The sequence below is a fragment of the Saccostrea cucullata genome, unplaced genomic scaffold (assembly GCF_032062105.1).
Source record: "Saccostrea cucullata isolate Sc308-1 unplaced genomic scaffold, CSIRO_AGI_Scuc_v1 ctg12594, whole genome shotgun sequence".
In the NCBI taxonomy this organism is placed as follows: domain Eukaryota; kingdom Metazoa; phylum Mollusca; class Bivalvia; order Ostreida; family Ostreidae; genus Saccostrea; species Saccostrea cuccullata.
This window is the reverse complement of record NW_026921588.1, coordinates 1-18866: the sequence shown is the minus strand read 5'-3', so window position 1 is coordinate 18866 and position 18866 is coordinate 1. Positions and strand designations below refer to the sequence as shown.

The window sequence follows — 18866 nt, the reverse complement described above, 5'->3', positions numbered from 1 at the left end:
AATAACTCAATTTTCATTTTCAAAGAGTATGGAAAGCCAGAAGTATCACTTCTAGTTTTATGGTCTCACATATATAATTTTCATGAAGAAAAATCAATTTGTGGTCAGTTTTCGTTCATTACTATATGTTGGAAATATAAATTCAAATACATGTAGGTGAAAAGGAAAGATAATTTTAACTGAATGATAGATGTTTCATATTTTATCAAAACAATTCTTTGATATGTTATTAGTGAAGTGTTTTTCCTGTTCTAGGTGCTGATGAATGTGATAACGCTGTGTTGTGTTGACAAGTGGGGCCGTCGCCAATTCCTCTTGGCGGGGGCCACATTAATGGGTGTGTCCCTCCTCCTCCTGGGGATCATTTCTCATTTAAATGACCACATATATGGATCTAATCCTTGCCAGGAAAGTGTTCAGTGTTTAGAAGCATTAACTGAAGCCAATCGAAACATCTCGGTATTTTACACTACAACCCCCCAAATATTCTCTATAAACGATTCTTACACATTATCCAAGGCGGACTGGCTGTCTTATATTATGGATAACTACACTGCTACAACAACAGAGGAACCTCATGTACACATCCATGGATCTACTGTTGGCAAAATAGCAGCCTTCACTGCTCTCATGCTATATGTAGCTGCTTTTGGATTCAGTTTTGGTCCAGGTAATGAGTATATGAAACATTTTGTTTTATTGGTTTGCATTTTGTGTTTCAGCAATTTAGGCCAAAAGAAATTAATCAATAGTTTCTCAGGCAAAAAAAAAATAAAAATTCAATGCGGCAGGCATGCTTTTTTTTTTTTTTTTTTTTTACCGGTTGACAGGTTTCACACCTTATTTAAGCAATTTGTTCAATAAAATGATAATATCTACTAATTCTTAATTTTTGTTCTCTGAAATTAGTTATAATATGTATTCAACTTTAAATAATGCTATTCCAAATTTTTATTTTATAGTAATTCAATAAATACTGTAAATTTTGAAGAAATATATTGTTTTTCTAATAAAAACATCTATCTTAGCATTTCTGAAAAGGGAAATAACTCGATTTTCTTTTTCAACTTGGAAAAATAGAAAATTGAGTTATTTCCCTTTTCAATACGTCAATAAAATTGATCAATGCGGCCGTTTTGGGTTAATGTGGAAGGGTTTAGGGTAAGATTTTGGGCTGGGGTTAATTAGGAAGGGTTAGGGTAAGATTTTGGGCTAGGGTTAATGTGGAAGAGTAATGATAAGACTCTGGGCTACCCGGTTAATGTGGAAGGTTTAGGGTAAGACTTTGGGCTGGGGTTAATGTGGAAGGGTTAGGGTAAGATTTTCGGCTAGGTTTAATGTGGAAGGTTTAGGGTAAGATTTTGGGCTAGGTTGAATGTGGAAGGGTTAGGGGAAGATTTTGGGCTAGGTTTAATGTGGAAGGGTTAGGGTAAGACTTTGGGCTAAGATTCTTTTTAGATATTATGTACGGCTCCGTGTAAAAATCATGCAGACAGTACAGAAAAGGTGATTCATCGACCATCTTCAAATTCAATAAAATTGGGTTTAATATATTCATTTGGGTCTAAATTGAATATAAACAGTTGATTTTGTTATAATTCTTCTTTTTTCATATAGCCAGGGATAAAGTACTTGAGGTGTAATTTTGTATAGATAGTGTGCAAATAATGCCTATTTCAGAAAAGAATATCTTTAAAACCCTAGAAGAAGTACAAAAACTTAATACATAATTCAAGTGAACATGGAAGGCTTAATAAAAATTTACTTTAATATTTTTGTGCAAACGAAGTATTGAAAAGATACAAGGTGTTTAAATTCGAGAATTTGTCAACATTCTTCAAATGAGTTATCTCCCTTTGCAATTTTACATAGGTGGCGCTAGTAAAAATAAATGGCAGCCTCCATGGTTAGCTGTACGCTGCAAAGTTATTTTGATGCATCCTGTGATGTTTATTGCAAAAATATGTGTGAAGTGACATAAATTGGTTGAAAGGATTCTACAAGAACAGATTAGGCATAGTTTTCGGGCACAAGTATAGCCATGTGTCGTGTTGATTAGTATATTGACCTTGTTGACATGGTTGACGTTCTCCCGAAATGGTACTCGCCTACTGACACCGTTCTGATCTATATCAGAAGTTTAAATTCTACGGTAATCCACCAGAGTCCAAGAGTAAACTCTCAGAGAGGGGTGGCAGTCCGATTTTGTCAGCTTACTCGACTTGGAGAGGGAAGATAATGTACATTTTACATTTGACCAGGTAAGATCAGGTCCAGAACACTGCAGAACAATTTCTTGATTAAGATAATTAATTTTGTAGCTTGAAATAGCTATGAAGCTTTAATATGTTGACGGTGCGACCGTTAGGGCGAGCGCATATACTTATCCATTTTCATTTAGATTGGACATGTAAATCCGCACGTGTCATTCAGTGCGTATTAGATTCTGACGTCATATGACGTCGTTTGTATGTTGCTTTACCAAACCGAAGCCTGAACAAGGCTGATTTCAATCAGTTTATGAATATCTTTCTGCAATAAACAGATAAAATCATTAAATCAAGACAAGTTTATTATTCGTTTAACTTTTGTTGTTATTCTCGTGAGAATGTTGCTTTAGAGTTTGTGTATGAAGTGATGCATTGTGGGTCTAAATTACTGCGGTAAAAAATTCTTAGGAATGAATGTGCAGTAGTCTGAATTTTCTCTTTGCCCAGGCATTTTCATCAGAGCTCGCAGTTACGTGCATCGCTTTGCGACCCTTGCTGCACTCGCTATTAATCTATTTAAAATAGCTTGGTAAAGCTTTTTATATGCAGTCAAAAGTATTTTACAAGTCCTATATGACAATGTATTATGAGTCTTTAATAAAAAGGAAAAATCATAGATACTTGTAGTATTGCAGCTGTTGAATACTTTTAATTAAGCAAAAGACGAATTTCCATTTTCTTAAGAGCTCAGGTACACTACCGTTAATGGAAGGTAATTTTCAGCACAATGTTTTTGTCTCTACTCTAGCATTCTACAATTAATTGAATGAGTCCCCAAGCATGACAGTCTACTATTTGTTAATACAAATCAGAAGCGACACACGGTTTTCGTCGATTTACTGCATACTAAAAACTTTATTTACTTCATCACCAAAAATAATAGAGTTTCTTTTTTACTTTATACAGCCAAAATTGAAAGATTAGTTTCCAAAGACACTGCTCGATGCTCACATTTAAAATTGTAGTTTTAGATAATAAATACAGTGAACCTTCAGATATCTGGATGCAATATATCCGAATGCTTCAGTATTCGGACGATTTTTCATCGGAACGAAAATTTTTAACATTATTTTGTCTTATTTAACTGGTAATTCAGGTATCCGGACACTTCACATATCTGGAAATTTGACTAGGAACCAAAGCGTCCGGATAAATAGGGTACCACTGTAGTTGCTTCCAATACGTACCGTACAAACCTTGTGACGTTTGTATGTCTTACTTTTGATATTTGATTGAGGGTTAAATGATAATTGTGCACCTTGTGCTGCTGTCTAAAACAAGATGTGTTTGTGAAACACTGATGCCCCCATACGGCAACATAGCGATGGTTAAGCTTTCTCAAATGCAGATCAAATATGTTGGTACCAAAGTAAGGCCTTTTCACACGAAATACGATATGTAAACACAAGATTATGACCAAGGTTAATATTTTATAAGATAGGACAAAATCCGGGTCAAGTTCAAAGGGTCAAGGTTGTTGTGTTCTAAAGAAAGGCCTTGTTTCAAAGATTACGTATGGGAAGTATGAAAGCACTGGCCCTTACCGTTCAAAAGTTATGGCCAAGGTTAAAGTTTGTAAAAAGTAGGTCAAACTCTAAGGTCAAGGACAAAGGGTCAAGATTCTTGATATCCAATGAAAGGTATTGTCACAAGGATTACATATGTGAAATATGAAAGCTCTAGCCCCAACTGTCAAGGTTAAAGTTTGTAAAAAGTAGGTCAAACACCAAGGTCAAGGTTCTTGATATCAAATGAAAGGTCTTGTCACAAGAATTAAATTTGTGAAGTATGAATGCCCTAGTCCTAACCCTTCAAAAATTATTGTCAATGTTGTATTTTTAAAGTAGGTCAAACTCCAAGGTCAAGGTCAAAAGGGTCAAGGTTCTTGGTATCTAATGAAAGGTCTTTTTATCAGAATTATATATGTGAAGTATGAAAGCCCTAGTACTTATTGTTCAAAAGTTATAGATAAGGTTAACGTTTTTTCATAGGTACAGAAATCTCCAAGGTCAAGGTCAAAGGGTCAATTGTTGGTATCCAATGAAAGGACTTTCAACAAAGATTACATATGTGAAGTATAAATGTCTTGGTATCTACTGTTCAAAAGATATGGCCAAAGTAAAAGTTTAAAATTTTCATGTAAAAGTGGGTCAAACTCCAAGGTCAAGGTCAAAAGGTCAAATTTGGTGGTACCCAAAGAAAGGTCTTGTCACAAGGAATACACATGTGAAATATGAAAGTCATAGCTCCACTAAATCAAAAGTTATGGGCAAGGTTAAAGTAAAGGACAAACAGACAAACAGAGAGAGAGACAGACAGACAGAGAGACAGACTAGACCTGTTTAAGTTACTGTGCACTCCCCTATGTGCGATGAGGCATGAATAAGTATGATGGTATGTTTAAGGCAGTGTTTGAAATAACTTGCTCAACCGCCTGAGATGCACAAATTTTGTCACAGGCAAACAGATTTGTAACAGATTACAGATTTGACACCCGACTGAAAATGAAAAACATTTCAAAAACTTGACCTTGGTCATGACTTTTGAATGAAAAATAAAGGGCTTTTCTCATTGGGATCCAAAACCAAGGCGCACATGGATCTTGAAAAATAGATACAAAACTTGTAATGGTTTAAGTAACAATCTTTTAAAATCTTCTCAAGAACATGAAGATGATGATATGGAAGCATTCTCTGGTGATGTAGTGTAAAATTAAACCCCCTTTGGGTAGGATGGGGCCACAATGGGGATCAAAGTTTCACATTGCAATATATAGGGGAGAATCTTCCCTAGAACAGCAAAGCCATGATTAATATTGTACTGATATGGAAGTCATTCTAAGAAGCCTCAAGTAGTGTAGATTTTGTTTAAATTCAATAAATTGTACTAAAGTTAAAACTGGAGACATATTGCAAATGATGAAAAATACACTAGTAGAAAAGATATTTCACATACAGCAAAACTCGTTTACTACGAACACAGATATAGCAAATTCATGGATATAGCGAAGTTATTTTAGATCCCCAGCTATATAAAATTAAAAAATTCCTTATATGGATATAACGAGTAATTGATATAGCAAAGTAATTTCATAGGTCCCGGTGACTTTGTTATAACTTTGTTTTACTGTATTTCATAAATTAGTATTATTGTTTTTTAGATGAATTAAACTCCATTTTATTTTCACAGAATGTATGCGATGGGCTGCATCATGGTTTTGAAGGAAAAGGTTACATTAATTATTACAGACAGCAAGAAAACATCATTGAACACCAACAACTAATAAGACTCCAAAGGTGGGAGAATATCTGTCATGCAACTATTTTAGATTTTTAATGAAATTACTGCATCATATAAACTTGATATTCCATGTAAAGTAATTTATAAAATCAAAACAACCATTTAGTACCTTAATAATAATGTAGCATAAACTAAAGAATTCTAAATTGATGAATGATAAGTTCATGTAGATGTATATTGTAATTATTATTTTAGGAATAATGGAAAATAAGATATTTAAAGCTGTCAAAAAGCAGAGTTTAGAGTTCAGTGGATTCCATGATGGTACTTTGGATAATGTTAATCAGGCAGCAATTCTTTTCCAAAGGATCTTAAGTGCTTTTAGAAGAGGCTAATAAACAAAGGACAGTCACTTACTACAGCAGAGAAGCAGGGGAGATTAATGATATTCTGAGTGGCATGACTGCACCTTACAAAGAATATGTAAAACTTTAAAAATTGTGTTTACATATACAATGATTATATGATTAATGTATCTAGTAATCAATATTAATATGATTAATATTTTCAAATGTTTTTTACATTTTACTGTTCATTAATGAAAAAAATAATTTGTGTTGTATTTGAATTTGGAAATGTAAAGGAATTTATTTTAAAATGTAAACTGATATTCTTACATGTAAACATGTACTGGCATATGTACATGGTGTATTTATTGGACTCTGACAAAAGATGATGCTACTTCTTTTTTGGAGAAATTATTAATCACAATGATTTTTGTGCACATGATTTTTTTTAATTTTCTATAGGGTATGGTATCTATGAAAACTACTCAGCCTTTTTGTTTGGCTATTTTTTAAATCATAGATATATTTTATTTTCTTGATAACCGAAATCCTCAAAAAATGATATTTTGTTGTTTTTTGTCAACATGAATTATCTCCCCCTTTCAGCTTGAAATTAGAAATAATACTGTAGATATAGATATAATTTGATTATTGAAAATAAATAATTGTGTTGTATTTGGATTTGGAACTATAAAGAAATTGTTTTGAAATGCTATTTATAATTTAACATGCATATTAAATATATACTTGACATTTATTTGACCGTGATGAAAAAGTGAATTTCCCATTTTTTGTATAAAACTCTTCAATGGCTTTTGGAAATTAATAATCAATTGCACAAAAATGTTTTTAATATTTTATTTTCCATAAGGTATGGTGTCTAGGAAATAAACACTGCCTTTCTTTTTGGCTGTAGTGTATTTTTTCTTTAAATTTTTTATCATATAGCTGAATTAAGCTGTAAATCCTTTTAAAATTGAAAATTTCAGTTTTTCTCGACATGGATTATCTCCCCTTTTCAGCTTAAAATTAAAAACTATTCCTGGACGTGGTAATATTTGGATTAATTATAAAAAGTAAACAATTTAATTGTATTTGAAAATGGGAATATAAAAAAATGGTTTTGAAATGCTATTTATTTTTTACATGCAAACATATATGGCATATATTGGACTGTGACAAAAAAAGAGAAATTACCATTTTTGTACAAAATTCATCAGTTGTTTTGGGAAATTAATAATCATCTGCACAAAAATGTTTTAATAATTTTATTGACTTTAGACTATAGTCTCTATGAAACTAGCATGGCTTTTTAGTTTGGCTGTGGGGTTTTTAGAAATTTTTGATAGACAAAAATCCTAAAAAATGGATATTTTACATTTTTTGCCAATATGGATTATCTCCCCTTTTTAGCTTAAAATTAGAACACATTACTGGTCATAAAAATATTTTGACTAGATATGGATAGTAACTACTTATGCTGTATATTGATAAGAAATAAACATAAATTTGTTTTATTGTTTAGTTTTCTTTTCATTTAATCTTCATTATTGGTATTTTTGCCTGCTTTTAGAGGAAATTTCAGCCATTTTTTGCCCAAAACAGTTTATCGGTTGCCATGGATACCAATGGCAGAATTAAGAAAAATATATAATTTTTTTTGGAGTATCTTAGCATACTCTACCAACATGCAAAGTTTGAAGAAATTCTGAAACCCCCCATGAATCACCCTCTGCATGATTTTTACACGGAGCCGTACTTATATATCTTAAAAATGAAACAATGCTTATTTCCATGAAAAGTAAAAAGAAATTGAAAAATCAAATTACTCAAAAAATGATTGGGTAGGGGTAATTTGGATGGATTGGTTAGAGTATGTGAAACAGATCACTTCCTATTGTTAGCTTAAACAATTTTTTTTTTTCAGAGGTTCTTCTCAGCAAAGTATCGGCTGCAGACAATTCTGACTCAGATGACCACAGTGCTGTGAAGTCCACTAAAATAGAATTACAGGAGTGTCACCTACAGACAGCCCCAGTAGAGGATGATGGGATACCATCCAAGTCGACCTGTGGCTCCATCTATGTGGTCTTTGCCTCAATCATGGCCTCTTTGGGAGGAGTGTTATTTGGATATGACATAAGTAGTCTTGTAGTGACAAATCAAGATATTTAAGAATCAAAGGAGGCTTGAATTGCTGAAAAAAAAAGAGAAATACGTTTTTTACAGTTTATGCTGATTAGTATACCGTATGTGTACTTATATTGGCATATTCAAAATTAAGGCATAATCATAAAGAATGGATGGACTTAACGCCCTATTTTGGATCTTTTTGCGACTCCTGTACCAAGCTGTATATGAAGTGAATCCAAAATATATTACGAGCAATGGGAAGAGCTACATATACTTGGTTAAATTAGGTGGAACATTTGTACAAAAACAATGCATGTTGTCATGTATCAAAATTGAAGCAACGATACATGAGTATCGTCTTCCGGAATTCGACATGTACCTGACATGTACCCGGACTGTTTTTTATGTCAGACAATCAATATTTATCGGAGGCGGGGCTATGGATCGGCGTCATTTTTGACATCTCTCTCTCTATCCCTCTCTCTCTCCATAAATTCGAATACGTGTTAAGCATATTACAGCGATGTCATTATTTTAAAAATGTGATGACACGCAAAATTAAAACAATATTTATTTTGCCAAATTCTGAAAATGGCAACAAAACACGCTCAAAGACATAATTTAGATCGAGGTCAGGTTGAAGAATACAATGTAACTGTTTTCACGAGTACACTCGCAGGTGGACATCACGTGATGAAATGTAATATTAAACAGGTCAATCGAAGACATAGCAAAGGAAGCTAGAAGTTTTTTTCGAACATGTTTTTTGTTAAATTAAGTGTGAGCACACGTTTGTCTGCTCTTCTCCTTTTAATATAACGTTATTTTGTTCAATATACAACTACAGTTTTCTTAACAACAGCCGACAAACATGTGCTGACTATGTATTCAGACGATGAAAAAAAGTCCACCCATTCTTTGTGCCACACATGTCCATTCCATCTATTGATACAGTACTGGGATATTTATCCTCCTCTTTTGTATCATTTCTCTCATGTGGTCTTCTCACAATGTACTCGCTGTACCCTGCCTTGATGTTCAACAGCTTTTCTTTTTCTGTGACAGGAATAATCTCTGGAGCAGTGTTACAGCTAAGGGATGACTTCTGTCTGTCCTGCTCCTTCCAGGAGATACTGTAAATGTATTATATTTAGCGTGTACGATATTTGGCGGAAATTGACTTTTTAATAAGTTAGCGTAGATTTGATTTAGCGGATTTCTTCAAATTGTTATTTATGTGTATATGTGCAAGACATTTAGCGTTGTACTTGATTTAGCGGTTGCTGCGTTCCGCCAAAGCCGCTAAAAAGAATACACAGCCAAATGTAATACGTTTACAGTAGTCATCAGCGCCATTTCAATGGGAGCTGTTGCGGGATCACTTATTGGAGGTAAGGTCATCAGTGCCATGTTAATGGGAGCTGTCCCGGGATCACTTATTGGAGGTAAGAATAGATCGTCAGTGCCATGTTAATGGGAGCAGTCACAGGATCACTTATTGGAGGTAACGTAGTCAGTCCCATGTTAATGGGAGCTACCACAGATCACTTTGGAGGTAAGGAACATTATCAGTGCAATGTTAATTGGAGCTGTCACGGGATCACTTATTGGAGGTAAGGTCATCAGTGCCATGTTAATGGGAGCTATAGCAGGATCACTTATTCGAGGTAAAAATAGATCATCAGTGCCATTTTAATGGGAGCTATCTCAGGATCACTTATTGGAGGTGAGGTACATCATCAGTGCAGTGTTAATTGAAGCTGTCATTAGATTGCTTTTTTGGAGGTAAGGTTGTCAGTGCCATTTTAATGGGAGCTATAGCAGGATCACTTATTGGAGGTAAAAACAGATCATCAGTGCCATGTTAATGGGAGCTGTCACTGGATCACTTATAGGAGGTAAGGAAACATCATTAGCGCCATGTTAATGGGAGCTGTCGTGGGATCACTTATAGGAGGTAAGGTCATCAGTGCCATATTAATGGGAGCTGTCGCGGGATCACTTATTGGAGGTGAGAAAACATCATTAGTGCCATGTTAATGGGAGCTGTCGTGGGATCACTTATTGGAGGTAAGGTCGTCAGTGCCATGTTAATGGGAGCTGTCGCGGGATCACTTACTGGAGGTAAGATCATCAGTGGCATGTTAATGAGAGCTGTTGTGGGATCACTTATTGGAGGTAAGGTCGTCAGAGCCATTTTAATGGCTTATTGGAGGTGAGGAACATCATCAGTGCAAAGTTGATGGGAGCTAATGGGACTTATTGGAGGTAAGATTAAAGAATAGATCTTAACGGGAGCTATTGCAGGATCACTTATCAGAGGTAAGATTTGAGATACATGTTTCAAGCAAAAGTTTGAATTGTCTTGATGTGTAATCTTGTTTTATAATTTAGGAAGATTAATTGCACATGTTTATATTATGCATGAAAGTAAGAAAAGATTATTTCAGGAATGCATTTCTTAAGTACTGCATGCATGATAACAATTTGATCACTACCAACATATAGGTTTGTTGAAGCATTCTAATTTATTTTGTTTCAGGTGTTTTAATTGACAAATTTGGCAGACGACTGACCATTACCGTATAATCCCTATTAACCGCCCCTGCCCCTATAAGTGCCCCCTTAGGTTTTTTCAATTGTCAGGAAATATGGGCCCCCTGTACAGTGATTAAAATCAGCTAGAATCGTATAAAAAATTGGAAGAAAGTGAAAAAGAAACTTGTGTATTATCCAATTTCTCAATGGAAAATGAATAATTTAGCATAATTTGGGTGAATTATCTTCACTTTAAGTAAAGTTAGACATCATTTTAGTGGTTGCTATTATTATTTTTTTTTTTTTGAAAGATTTTGAGAAGTTAAAATATGACATTAAATATTAAAAAGAGAATTCCAAAATAACCGCCCCCTTTTTGCAATTTTCTTAGCGCCCAGGGCGGTTAATATGGATTATACGGTATTGTAAATACAATAGTGTTTTTGGTTGGAGCCCTTGTTTTAGGATTTTCACCAAATTATCCTTCACTGGTAAGTAGGATTTATGATTCCTGTTATACTACTGATTTTCATAATCACTTCCTATTGCATTGATAGTTTCTTCCAGACGTTCCTCTCTGTTGAAGGTACAAAGTTCTTACCAAAATACCCCTCCCTATAAAGGCTTTTTGAAGTTCTTCACTCGGATGGATTGAATATCAATTAAACTCAATCATAATCCTCCCAAAACATAATTCCTTGATGCTTTCATGTTTTCCCTTCTGCATTTACAATATTCTTCAGTATTGAACCTTCCTCTTGCACATTGCATTGTCTTTGTTGTGCTGTAATGGATACTTCCTGTGTGATATTAACTTTTCTATCTGTGATGGTATTTAACAGATCGTCGGTTGTCTTCTATTAGGATTTGCTGTTTCTCTATCAGCCACAGGAGAATGCATCTACATCTCAGAAATAGCACCCCCTGTAAGTCAGAAGCATTTTATATATGCTCTGTGATCACTGTACTTTTATTCAATCAAGTTTTATGACCTCAGGTGATGATAAATTGGTAGTATCTTAAAATATGTATTCTTTGAATGCATAGCACATGTTCTTGTTATAAGAAATTCTTCTCGTTTTCAGAAAAAGAGAGGACAGTTAGTGTCATTGAATTGGATTTTTAAGCTACATGTACTTTTATAATCAAATTTTTTTTCCCCAATTACTGCTATCTTGTGATCATTTGGTCACAATGGTAAACAGTTTGTTGTGTTTGACAGGCGGAGGACGTGTTATTAAAACTGAGGGATGGGAAGAAAATACAAGTACATCGTGAATTAGAAAAGATAAAATCATCCATTAGCAATGAAAAGGTAGGGAACATTAGTTTTTAGCTCACCTGAGCCGAAGGCTCAAGTGAGCTTTTCTGATCACATTTTGTCCGTCGTCCGTCCGTCTGTCTGTCCGTCCGTCCGTCCGTCTGTCCGTCTGTCTGTCCGTCTGTAAACTTTTCACATTTTCGACTTCTTCTCAAGAACCACTGGGCCAATTTTGACCAAACTTGGTACAAAGCATCCTTGGGTAAAGGGAAATTTAAATTGTTAAAATGAAGGGACATATCCCCTCGCAAGGGGAGATAATCAAGAAAAGACAAAAATAGGGTGGGGTCATTAAAAAATCTTCTTCTCAAGAACCACTGGGCCAGTAAAGCTGAAACTTATGTGGAAGCATCCTGGGGTAGTGTAGATTCTAAATTGTTCAAATCATGACCCCCGGGGGAAGGGCGGGGCCACAATGGGGAATCAAAGTTTTATATAGAAATATATAGGAAAAATCTTTGAAAATCTTCTTCTCAAGAACCACTGGGCCAGAAAAGCTGAAACTTATATGGAAGCATCCTGGTATAGTGTAGATTCTAAATTGTTCAAATAATGACCCCCGGGGGAAGGGCGGGGCCACAATGGGGAATCAAAGTTTTATATAGAAATATATAGGAAAAAACTTTGAAAATCTTCTTCTCAAGAACCACTGGGCCAGAAAAGCTGAAACTTAATATGTGGAAGCATCCTGATATAATGTAGATTTTAAATTGTTCAAATAAAGACCCCCGGGGGAAGGGCGGGGCCACAATGGGGAATCAAAGTTTTATATAGAAATATATAGGAAAAATCTTTGAAAATCTTCTTCTCAAGAACCACTGGGCCAGAAAAGCTGAAACTTATATATAAGCATCCTGATATAATGTAGATTCTAAATTGTTCAAATCATGACCCCCGGGGGAAGGGCGGGGCCACAATGGGGAATCAAAGTTTTACATAGAAATATATAGGAAAAATCTTCTTCTCAAGAACCACTGGGCCAGAAAAGCTGAAACTTATGTGGAAGCATCCTGGTATAGTGTAGATTCTAAATTGTTCAAAGCATGACCCCCGGGGGAAGGGCGGGGCCACAATGGGGTATCAAAGTTTTACATAGAAATATATAGGAAAAATCTTTGAAAATCTTCTTCTCAAGAACCACTGGGCCAGAAAAGCTGAAACTTATGTGGAAGCATCCTGGTATAATGTAAATTCTAAATTGTTCAAATAATGACACCCGGGGGAAGGGCGGGGCCACAGTGGGGAATCAAATTTTTATATAGAAATATATAGGAAAATTCTTTGAAAATTTTCTTCTCAAGAACCACTGGGCCAGAAAAAGTGAAGCTTATGTGGAAGCATTCTGGGGTAGTGTAAATTCTAAATTGTAGGAATCATGACCCGTGGGGGAAGGGCGGGGCCATTATAGGGAATCAAAGTTTTACATAGAAATATATAGGAAAAATCTTTGAAAATCTTCTTCTCAGGAACCACTGGGCCAAAAAAGCTGAAACATATGTGCCCATGGAAGGATCATGGGGTAGTGTAGATTTCAAAATGTCTAAATTATGGTCAGTGGGGTAGGGTGGGGATGCATTATGTATCTGGTAAAGGGTGAAATCTGGTAAAGAACAGAATGGTCAAAGCTTCTCAGGTGAGCGATGTGGCCCATGGGCCTCTTGTTACTCAATGTATATAAAAATTATTGATTTAAACATTTTATTGAATTTTTTTTTGTTTGTCTTTATAAATTGCATATTTATTTTTGAAGAGTTTCGTGATGTAATGTTAACTTTAATTTTTTTTAAAGCAGTTTTAAGATTTTTTATAAATATATTTTTTCCTGACAGGAACATACCTGTATGGATGTCTTCAGCTCTAGTGACAACATGAGAGGCAGGATGTTCATTGGAGCAGGGCTTGTTTTCTTTCAGCAGGTACTGAAGCAGAAATCTTGTGGATAAGATTATATCAATATGATTTAAGCATTTTATCTTCACTCTGTAAAATGCTTACCAGGGGATTTTTGTGCATCCCCCAATGTGTTGTTTCTAACCATTTAGACAAACTTTGTTACAAAGGCATTAGGTGACCACAGGAACAAGCTATTCATTTATGGGTCCAAGTCATTATACAATTGTATCTCCATATCAATGTTACAGACAATATAAAGAAAACTACTAGCATTAGAGCTTTTACTTCATTCTATCTCTAAAGTAATTCTCAGTGTACAGGGCAGCCCAATGTTTTATACTATGCCCCTACCATATTTGAAGGAATAGGATTTGAGTCAGACTCAGCAGCCACATTAGCCACTGTAGGACTTGGCTGTGTCAAGGTGAGTATGGAAGGCCAGAAGTACCACTTCTGATTCAATGGTCTTACATAACTAATTTTCATGAAGAAATATCAATTTGTGGTCAGTTTTCATTCATTACTATACATTAGACATATAAATTTAAATAAATGTAGGTGAAAAGGAAAGATAATTTTAATGTATTATATTTTATCAAAAACAATGCTTTGAGGTGTTATTAATTTAGTGATAATTCTGTTCTAGGTGATGATGACTGTGATAACATTGTGTTGTGTTGACAAGTGGGGCCGTCGCCGATTCCTTTTGGCGGGCGCCACATTAATGGGTGTGTCCCTCCTCCTCCTGGGGATCATCTCTCATCTAAATGACCACATTTATGGAACTAATCCTTGCCAGGAAAGTGTTCAGTGTTTAGAAGCATTAACTGAAGCCAATCGGAACATCTCGGTATTTTACACTACAACCCCCCAAATGTTCTCTATAAACGATTCTTACACATTATCCGAGGCGGACTGGCTGTCTTACATTATGGATAACTATACTGCTACAACAACAGAGGAACCTCATGTACACATCCATGGATCCACAGTAGGCTAAATTGCAGCCTTCACGGCTCTCATGCTATATGTGGCTGCATTTGGATTCAGTTTTGGTCCAGGTAATTAGTGTCGGTATGATATATGAAATTGAACAAAATATTTTATGAGTTTGCATTTTGTGCTTCGGCAATCAGAGTTGTTCTGATTGTGTACATGTAGGAACCTTTATTTAAACACAACATAAGTAGTATGTATTTGCATGAGATGCTCAAAAAGAAATACCTTTTTGTATATTTTGTCTGTCTAGGTTTAAGCTTGAAAGTTTTATGTATACAGTTGTATTTCCTTTAGTGCTAATTAGCTGTTTAATTTGTAGTGTCCTGGTTAATCCTGAGTGAAATCTTCCCAGCTTCAGTGAGAGGGAGGGCCATTTCTCTTGCCACCGTGCTCAACTGGGGAACCAACCTTATTGTCTCACTCACTTTTCTGAATATCCTTGGTAGATTAATGTAAGATTTTAAAGGCCACAGTTTTCTTTACAACATATTTGATTTTTGACAGGCCAAAGTTTTTGTTAAAAAATGCTCTTTTTTTATTTGAAAAAATCTTAAACTGTTGAAATAGGGTTTTTTATTCTGAGAGGTACTCTGTACAGTAAAACTCGGTTATAACGAAGTCACTGGGACCTGAGAAATTACTTTGCTATATCCGTAATTAGTTATATCCGTATAACAAATTCATTAAATTTATATAACTGGGGATCTAAGATAACTTCGCTATATCCGTGAATATGCAATATCCGTGTTCGTACTAACCGAGATTTACTGTATATATTTTTGTATTTGTAGAAAACATTGGTGTATCCTGGACGTTTGTGATGTTTAGTGCTGTCTGTGCTCTGTCTGTGATCTTTATCTTCTTTGCTGTACCAGAAACCAGAGGGAAGTCCCTGGAACAAATTTCTAAAGAACTCAATAACCGGTATGTGGTAATCAATATGGCATGAAAGCTATAAATTATAAATACAGAAAAACTTGGTTATAAACAACTCGCTTACATGCACAAGCTGGATTGGTCTTGTATCAAAGTCGAGATTTTTAAAAAAATGTTTGTCCTTTTGAGGGATGACTCTCATATATGAGTTAAATTTAAACTGTTGGTCAGCTGTTCAAAATGACCAAAAATATACTCAGTGTTTAAATTTCTCCCTGCTCTATATTGTTATATTTTCATTTACGTCTCTGTAGCCTCATTGTGGCGTCACTTTAGTGCCAGTTTCGCCATATATTTCTGCATGTGAGTATGCATGAAAATGGCATTCATATCAAATTTACAGGTTACTTTAGTAGAAAAACACATATATTGGAATATCTTTTAGATATGCTACCCATTTTATTTATAGTTTTGATAAATATAAGATTGTTCCTTGCATGAAGACCTCTATATTGTTTTTGACCGCCTAGTACAAGGGGGATAACTTGTATTTTGTGTTTTTTACAGATCTCTAAAGTCAGGAATCCGAGCCTACTGTAAGAGACTTCACTGTTGTCAGCCATTATACAACTCTCCTGTGAAGCCACCTTACTACCACAGGGTACTAAATACCGATTCCTTCAATGAAATCTCCTGATTATGTGACTGAAACTTTCAAAAATAAATGGCTTGTACATGACAAAAACACTCAAGAGTGTTTAAGAACACCCCAAATTAATAAGCACACTTAATAAAGTAGTGTTACTGCAGGGTAAAATTTTTATTTGCTTTATGATTATTGCAGCTCAGCTTGATTAGAATTTTCTTTTGCACTAGACTCTATCCTGATTTTTATTTGGAGTAAATACTCTAAAGCATGAGTTCATGCTTTTGTTTATAACTTTATATGGTATAATATGTTTCAGTTTTTGGTGGTCAGAAACCAGCTTTTGCAATGGTAAAGTGTCCATTGTCTGTCTACTTGGGTAAACAATTTTTCATAACGCTACTCCTCCTACAGTTTTGATCCGATTTCAAGAAAACTTGGTACACTGGATTACACTTGTATATAATTCTGTTTATTTCTTAGAAGTGTTGCCATAAAAAATTCTTTAAGACAATATTCTTTCCAGTTATTTAACAGATTTCAATAAAACTTGAATTTCATCAAGATAATAATTCTGTATATCTTTTCTCATTTTAATAAACAGGGTTGCCTTCTGGAAATTTTAGTGAAATTATATCAAAACACTACTACTCTGACAGGATTATTAGGGCTGTAGACTATTGAAATAAGTACTTATGCAGACTAAACAAATATAAATAACAGTGTAGATTTTCTTTTTAAAATCTGATTGCCTCACAATGGTTACTTATTGCAATAGAAAGTGTACTTTGGTTCCCATTGTTGAGTGCAAATCCAAGTGTTACTTTTTTCTTCCTCTGTGATGGTGCAAACCAGTAGAGCTATAGTCTCATCAGAGATTTATGTTTTTCATAATTTGATAATTTGCATAATATACAATTCATTTGACATGAGAGTACTAATTTATGATTTTTCATATCAGATATTAAGAGTTGTGATAGATTAATGTAATATTTATAAAGTGCTAACCTGTAGATTATATTGAATATTGTAGATTATATTGAAGGTAATATTGTAGATTATACATATATTGAATATTGTCCAAAAAGTATTGATCATTTATTGAGGAATTCAAGGAGGTAATGATTAGAGTTTTGCTTTATGATTACAGTGTATTAATTCTATGAATTAACTTTAAAATTATTTGTCTTATTATTGAATTATTTGATCGATTGTCTTAAATTATGCATGAAATACAATGGCTGTCTATAAATTCCCAGAATTTTTGTTTATTGTTTTATCAGAAATGGGATTTGTTTTTGTTTCTGAACAAAGCCAGTAGTTTATCTATGTTTACATTGACTTTGAAAATGTATTCTTTACAAATGATCAAATTTACATGTGCTTGTTAACCTTGTATATAAATGTGTATATCTTTTTAAGACGTGTAAAACATCAAGGATGTGTAGTTTTCATTTTATAGCTAGAGATAAAGGCTCTATAAAGAACATTTACTTGTACTATAATATTTGAATGATTTGTGATGTATCTTTGTTTTCTTCACTCTGAATGTAGAAATCTATAAGTATTACATTCAGTAGCATTGACTCAAAATAAAATTGCTTTCTGAAGCTCAATTACTGGTATGTTTTATATGTATTTTGTTTGTTTTTTGTATTTATTTGTTACATACAGAGACCTTTTTTCTGATACACCCAACATGTACGTGATAGGATTATTTCTGAAATCAGAGTCTTGGAAAAGTCAAGGTCTGCTGTAGACATGCAGGTATAATTTTGCTTTTTGGGTCAAAAAATGGGGAAGGTTGATTTTGCGGGTGAAAACAATGACACGCTGCGGGTCATTAGTTAGAGGTCAGTTTTGCGGGTGTGACCCACCAAATGCGGGTCACTTGGCAGGTATGGGTATCTTATTAAGAAAATGAAGTGCTAAAATCAAAGTTCCTAATTTTATTTATTGCACAAGTCCATTAAGCAATAGTTACAAATTCACTCCCATCAATATCTAGCAATTGTATCGGTAATATCAATATTGTATAAAATAAATAGTTAAAAAAAAGTAATAAATAGAGACAATAAAATATCCCCCACAACCCAGTCTACTCTGTATCTACATCCTAAAGAACCTGTTGATTTGCTGTTGTCCTTTGATCTGAGGTAACAGTTTCCTACGACAATTTTTCCCCTGAGTTTGAGTTTTCTTTTTCTTGGGTTCTTTTTCACAAGGTTCTGGTCCTGGTCTTTTCTTGGCTTTACCCCCAACCTCTTTATGATTTTCTACATCATCACTGTTGGAGACAGGTTCTTCTTGCCTTGATTCCTGGCTCAGCGGTTTGTCTTTGAGATCACTGGTCAAGTCCACCTCCTTGTCTTTGTTAGATTCCTGGGAGGTTCTTTCTTTCAGACCTGGGAGTTCCACTCGTTTGGAAGCACTCGCTGGCTGCACCAGTGTCTTGCTGTTCAGTGAAAAAATTCATTTGGTTAATAATTTTCAAATACCAGGGTTTTCATTTAAAAAGATTCAATTTCTTTTTTTTTGTTTGGTAGATAATTAACTCTATAACTCTAAAGAACCAACAGGCTTCATGTCAAGTTATCAAGTTA

The 18866-nt window shown here is 34.5% G+C and overlaps 1 long non-coding RNA gene and 1 pseudogene across 1 annotated transcript; both read left to right on the top strand.

Moving 5' to 3' along the window:
- Positions 1-154: 154 nt before the first annotated feature.
- Positions 155-17879, top strand: LOC134260395 (solute carrier family 2, facilitated glucose transporter member 10-like; annotated as a pseudogene).
- On the top strand, positions 1858-7605 carry LOC134260394 (uncharacterized). The gene is made up of 3 exons (XR_009990538.1): positions 1858-2261; positions 5460-5566; positions 5766-7605. It is a non-coding gene; the product is annotated as an uncharacterized LOC134260394 (long non-coding RNA).
- Positions 17880-18866: the final 987 nt, after the last annotated feature.